The sequence below is a fragment of the Pipra filicauda genome, unplaced genomic scaffold (genome assembly GCF_003945595.2).
Source record: "Pipra filicauda isolate LSUMZ 115617 unplaced genomic scaffold, ASM394559v2 scaffold941_size48390_pilon, whole genome shotgun sequence".
Lineage (NCBI taxonomy): Eukaryota > Metazoa > Chordata > Aves > Passeriformes > Pipridae > Pipra > Pipra filicauda.
The window spans coordinates 27,270-33,269 of record NW_024105133.1 but is presented as its reverse complement, the minus strand read 5'-3'; the positions used below and the strand labels follow the sequence as shown (position 1 = coordinate 33,269).

The 6,000-nt window shown below is 43.5% G+C and overlaps 1 long non-coding RNA gene across 1 annotated transcript; it reads right to left on the bottom strand.

The window, feature by feature from the left end:
• Positions 1 to 697: 697 nt before the first annotated feature.
• Positions 698 to 5,177, bottom strand: LOC120325338. The gene is made up of 3 exons (XR_005567279.1): positions 5,136 to 5,177; positions 1,548 to 2,681; positions 698 to 1,112 (listed from the first exon to the last, which is right to left on the bottom strand). It is a non-coding gene; the product is annotated as an uncharacterized LOC120325338 (long non-coding RNA).
• Between the last annotated feature and the right edge of the window lie 823 nt (positions 5,178 to 6,000).

Here is a 6,000-nt window from a genome sequence, read left to right as displayed (position 1 = left end):
AAAGTATTTCATTATTTCTAGTAGGTCCACTGCTTTAGCTACACAGTGGGGTTTCTTCCAAACCTGTGACTGACACAGGAAGAGCTGAGTGTGACCAACCCCACAGGAACTAAAGCCCCGCTCCTCTAACATGGAGCTGCCTTCACACTTCTGCTGTGAGGACAAAGAAGCACTGTACTACTTCACAAGGCAAACTCTTCAGAAAACTTCTGCAGTAAACTTTATCTTCCTGGGGAGGTACCTGCCACTGTGCTGCCCTGCACACACACGCTGCCCATGTCCTTCCACAAGTGTTCCAGCTGCTCTCTCTTTTGTTTATTTTGAGCTTTCTCCCGTAGACAAAGATTTACCTGTGGATTCTGAGAACATTTAAAACATCAGGAGAAGAGAAACCTCACCCAAACCCAGCAGCCTGTCCCCCAGTCAGAGAGCAGAAGTCACTATGCAGGTCTTACATTTCAACTAAGGTTTCACAGAACTTCTGACTAAGCGTGGAAAGCAACCTCCAGTCAGGTGGGATTCTAGGACGTTTTCAGCAACGCCGGGAAGCCAAACTCTGTGTAGCTGTGCCTGCAGAGAACTGTCCTTTGGACAGCCACAACTCAAGGTGAGCAGAGCTACTGATTTTGGCACTGCAATTCAGTCTTTCTTACTAAGTCAAACTAGTACTCTTCACTGGTGCAGGAAGATACAGGGATAGTCTCAACAAATCCCTTTGGAAATTTATTTTTAAGAACTCTCTATCCATCTGAATGGAAGACACAATCTTATTTCCCAATCATTTTCACACAATTAGCTCAAATATTAGCACTAAACCACTGAGCAACATCTGTTTTACAAAATCTTTTTTTTTGTAAAGATATGCTCCACCACATCTAGGAAAAAAAAGGCAAATGGTGGACTCCTTCAGGACAGGAGTTTTCCCACAGTGAGTACAACTAGTAAATGAAATGTTAGACCCTCACAACATAAAGGCAATTGTGTGCCTAAAAGTGACCCCAGATACACTGTTCAGATGTAAAACAGCTAAAAACACTTACCAGTGTTTTTCTCAGGCGCTCGTATTCTGGACGATACTCTCTGAAAAGGTGAATAAAGGGAGTGCATTCAGTCTGAAAAACACATGATTTGTATTGCATAAGGATCATCCTGGAGGCTCCTTTTTACTCAAAAAAAAAGTTTTCTCTAGGCTTTCATGTTTGAGAGACATTTCAGAAAGACAGATTTGGATTCTGAAACCAATGGATGCAAAATCAATGAACATACTTCATTAAAACAGCAACAATTCAAAACTTGGTATGGAATTACAAGAAAAAAATTACTTCACAGACTTGCTGGCACAGATAGCTTTTACTTTCTCATGGAACAGCACAAAAATTCATCTCTGAATAGTTCCTTTTTACTGCTGCTTTTTATGCTGATACTGGACACCCTAAGCTACCTTGGCTATGGCAACTGTACACTCCTTCAAATCAAAGGAGCAGACTCATGAATCAGGACCTTCAGGAAGTGGTCACTGAGTCACGGACCAAAAGTTATCCCCTTACCTCTCCTATTCATCTACAGCTTTAGAAAGCTGGGTAAAAATCTCCCCCAGTCCTGTGCCAAACACTGCAGAAACACCAACCACCTGGAAAAGAAAACACACCAGAACTAGAGAGTAACTGAGCCAGATTTTTAATACAGAAAAAAAACAAAGTAAAACAAACAAACAAACAATCCCCCACAACGACAACAAAAAAATCAACACCACTGAAAAACCCAACAACAACGAACTACTGATCTAAACCTAACAACACCCATTTAATCAGCACAGTGGCCTAAGAGTGGGCAGTAACACTTCTGCTTCTGTCCAGCCCGCTTTCAAACTCTTCCTCCACTTGCTGTTCATGTTTGTTACTTCTGCTTTTTGGTTGTCGGTGATTTTCTGTTTGGTGAGTTCTTGGGGTATTTTGGGGGTGTTTCTTTGGGGAAGGAGGTTTGTTTGGTATTTTTTAACACTGTAGGGCAATTCAAAAGAAAGGTCAAGTCTTTCTGCTGTTTACTTCTTTATTGTTAATAACCCAAGTTCTCATTCTGCATCTAGGGTTATAAGTGGTTAGCAAGTATCAGTGTACTAGAATTAAAGTGCAAAAGAGACAACAAGAACTGACCTTTTGGCTCTGAAATAGTCTAATACTTTTTATTTAGCCAAAGCACATTTAAAAGGTCCCCAGAACAGCAAGAGAGGGAGAATTTAATCAGTTGCTATGACAATACATTCAAAATGCACATCTACTTTCTAATTTCAACTTGTCTCTCATTACACTTCTGGCCATTTGTTCTGCTTGTATTAAATCAATTCTCTAAAAATACCTTGAATTAAGACTATTACCAGCCAGAATCCTACATCCTCTAACGAAAATTCTCCCTATTTTTCATAGGCAAGACAGTCTCAACTACTGACTTCCAAATGGAAGACCTTTCCCAACACAGCCTTGCATTTGATCATTAATAGAGTAAATATGCAGACAGCTCTCCAAAGGATTTTAAGCATTAAGGCCAGGCACTGTGCCAATATATATCAATATTTATACTTTCCCTGCACTTCAGTACAAGCTGCCTTTTACTCCCTAATCCTCTTCATATGACCTGCTCTCCATCCAGTGCTCCGACAGTCCTGACAGGCAGATAAATATGACCTGATCAGCAAATAAGGAACAGGAAGTATGTTAGTTCTGTATATCGGACCACTACAATCCCTTTTGAAATTCTGTATATTGTTCCACATAGGACACTTGCAATATTTTTGTTTTGGCTCTGTTATCATTATCTACATGAATGGAATCATTTCGTTCCTGTAATATCCACACAGCCAAGAAGGCTTGCTTTTTCTTTAGTAAAAGCTGATGACAAACAATCAGCTAAAACCTTTAGCACAGACTATGGGATCATTAACAGCCTCCAATGTATAGTTTTGTCAGAGAAACAATTAATTTGTCCTCTCAAAACCTGGCTGAGTGGAAGAACAATCCTCTTCTTGCACAAGCAAATCTAAAGGGGTTTTTTTGTTCATTTATTTGTTTTTGAGATTCTTTCCCTTCTTCCTATGTAGTACATTGCCCAACTGTACTTGACACTTTCAGAAAAAGGAAAATTACCTCAGGTGGGAAATGCTGCAGCAAAGAACACTGCCTCTTACCAGTCTATCTTAGCTTTCATCTTGTGATTAATCACAGTTCAATATTAAATTATTCAGGCTGCCATTCAGTGTGACAAGCTGCAGTGTAACAAGCTACAGTGTGACCTCAACACAGGTCATCAACAGATTCCAGTTCCAAAGGGCAGTGCAAAGCCCCTTTACAGAAGGACAGAATGGTGGGGGTTGGACAATACCTCTGGAGATCATCTAGTCCATACTCTCCTGCTCAAAAAGCGGGATTAGGTAGAATAGGTTGCTCACGACTTTGCCTGAGCAAAAGTGTTTTAAGCATCTCCAGGGATGGAGACTCCACAATTTCTCTGGACCAGTCCAGAGGAGGACTTCTTAAGTTATTGTTTTCAGTGGGAAGGTAGGGACAGAAACAAGTGATCCCAAAACTTCAAACCCATCCCCACAGCGGTCCAGAGCAGCTTGAGCCCAGGCCCCTGCCTTCCCAGGGCCGGGCTCTTCTCTCTGCGAGGCAACCACCAGCCGAGCACTGCCCTGCCTGGCGGCCCCGAGCGCTTCAGGCGCCGGCCCGGCCAACGCCTCGCTCTGCGCGGGCACCGCTTCCAAAATCACTACCAAAGAGACACAGCAATCAAAGCAGAGGGACTGCACTCCCAGCTTTTCTTACCTGCAGGCACACACAGCACAGCACAGCACGTTGGGCATAAAAGCCACAGGGTTAGTCCTGCCAGAGGCGTCCGGCACACCCACGGCGACCGAAGGAAAAGAGGGAGCCTGGGAACACGGAGTAAAAAAAAAAAAAAAATAAAATAAAAAGAAAAAAAAGAAAAAAAAAAAAAAAAAAAAAAAAAAAAAAAAAAAAAAAAAAAAGAAAAAAAAAAAAAAGTAAAAAAAAAAAAAACAAAAATAAACAAAAAAAAAAAAAAAAAAAAAAAAAAAAAAAAAAAAAAATAAATAAAAAAAAAAAAAAAAAAAAAACAAAAAAAAAAAAAAAAAAAAAAAGTAAAAAAAAAAAATTAAAATAAAACAAAAAAAAAAAAGACACCTTAATTAGGACCACACCGAGCAATAGCCGGGTCATTCCCACAGACAGCTTCACCGTCCAGTCACACAAAAAGCACTCACCGAGGCCTCAGTTAGGATGGCTCCTGACACTGACCAGGTGAATACCTCCCTGGAAGCCCGCTCCGCTCATGCCAGGCACTGGGGCTCACCCAGGGGGGCTTTGCCAAGCATCCAATGGAAATTAAAATTACAGCCTGGGCAAGGGCGCTTCCCGCAGGACCGCTCCTGGCCGAGGCCACCGGTCCGTGCAAGTCAGACCACTGACCACCCGGGGGGATTTTTGGGGGCACGCTTCCAGCTTTTATTCTCCAGAAGCTCCAGTTCTTTCTGGCACCACTTGCTTCAGTCTTCCCCTGTTGGAAGAGGTCACTTAAGGCTTTCGAGGGGCCAGATTGCCAAAGCCCGGCCGGTCCATTCCCACGAGGAAAGGTAGCTTTGTCTTGGACAGGATACTGGGGGGGAGACACAAAAAAAAAATTTAATTTAAAACAACTGCCTAGAATAGACAGCAATTCAAACATAAGGCAGACAAGACTCGTGCAAATCTGAATCCATTTGGCTTCAAAGGAGAATTATTTCCCTCTGCACCTAACAGAATGTCCTCTTCACCCGGGTCCTGCTTACCATCGTCGAACAAAACACGCTGACAAAATTTTTCCTGATGCCAGTGGAGAGACATTAGAGCACACTGCACAGGGAAGCTGAGCCTGCCCCATCCCTGCAAGTGTTCCAGGCCAGGCTGGACGGGACTGGGAGCATCCAGCCGGGGATGAGAGCGGAAGGTGTCCCTGCCCACGGAAGGCAGGCTGGCCTTTGAAGGTCCCCTTCAAACCAAATCGCTCTGGGATTCCCCTCCAAAATCACTACCCAAGAGACACAGCAAGCAAAGCAGAAGGACTGCGCTCCCAGCTTTTCTTACCTGCAGGCACACACAGCACAGCACGTTGGACAGAAAAGCCACGGGGTTAGCCCTGCCAGAGGCGTCCGGCACACCCACGGCGACCGAAGGGAAGGAGGGAGCCTGGGAACACGGAGTAAAAGACACTTTAATTAGGAGTACACCGAGCACTAGCCAGGTCATTCACACAGCTTCACTGTCCAGTCACACAAAAAGCACTCACCGAGGCCTCAGGTAGGATGGCTCCTGACGCTGACCAGGTGAATACCTCCATTTGCCCCGGGGTGTCAAGAATAACATCCCTGAGAAGAAGTCACCCCCAACAACAAAAAGGCAAAATTAGTGAAGCACGGGGTCCTCTTCTGACTAGATTGCCACCAGCATTCCATAGCAAATGCCACGACTATGCTGTTACAGACGAGAAAACCCTGTTCTCCCAAACAAACAGCCAGGAGATTTATGGGCACGCCTGAAAATTTCCTGTGAGGAACTTTTTGTAACTAAAGAGCAGGTGCTATCTCGAGTTGAAGGCATCAATTTGACAGACACTTAGTACAGCAAACTCTTCAGCAGAGCAATTAATTGCTGCCTATTTGAACAGCAAGGGGAGAGAAAATGACGGTCGAAGGGAAGACAGGAAAAGCAGAACTGCAATCAGCAGCCTTTTCTTCCATCTCTCCCGAGAAAGTCTAGTTGGTCTGTTCTAATAATTCTATGCCCTTTTCTACATGAAACTTAGACCAAGGCTGAAAAAACAACTAGAAAACATGGAGAGAAGCTTTTTAGAATTTCACGTGATTTTCCCAACCCGATCCCAGAAAAGCAGAACTCGGTAGAATGTGCTCACCTCGAGGCCTTTGGTCTTTTTTTCCATAAGCTTCGTCAC